The sequence below is a fragment of the Myotis brandtii genome, unplaced genomic scaffold (assembly GCF_000412655.1).
Source record: "Myotis brandtii unplaced genomic scaffold, ASM41265v1 scaffold193, whole genome shotgun sequence".
Classification (NCBI taxonomy): domain Eukaryota; kingdom Metazoa; phylum Chordata; class Mammalia; order Chiroptera; family Vespertilionidae; genus Myotis; species Myotis brandtii.
This window is the reverse complement of record NW_005357191.1, coordinates 932,354-932,660: the sequence shown is the minus strand read 5'-3', so window position 1 is coordinate 932,660 and position 307 is coordinate 932,354. Positions and strand designations below refer to the sequence as shown.

At 70.4% G+C, this 307-nt stretch overlaps 1 protein-coding gene across 1 annotated transcript in view; it reads right to left on the bottom strand.

The window, feature by feature from the left end:
- LOC102241631 (trafficking protein particle complex subunit 5) overlaps nt 1-307 on the bottom strand; it is a 16,012-nt gene that overhangs the window by 1,214 nt on the left and 14,491 nt on the right. The gene's annotated exons all lie outside the window — the stretch shown is intronic.

Genomic DNA, 307 nt, shown 5'->3' with positions numbered 1-307 from the left:
CGGGACAGGACGGACCTGCGTCTGTAGGAGAGGCTGCGGGGGCAAGGGGTGGGGGGCGGAGGAGTTGGGAGCCCTGCACCCCAGGCAAGTGATGGGACCGGAGGGAGGGGCTGACCTTAGACCGGGGGTTAAGGGAGCCCCAAGGGGGCGCTGTGATCCTCCATCCCAGCGCTAGGAGCCTCAGCGTCGGTGGGGGAGACTCGGAAGGGGCTGCTCTGCGGGGAGTGGGGGGTGACGGCGAATGGGGGGACCCCAAGGGCGCTGAGGCACCCTCTCCTCCACCCTCGCCCACTCAGCGAGAAGCCGC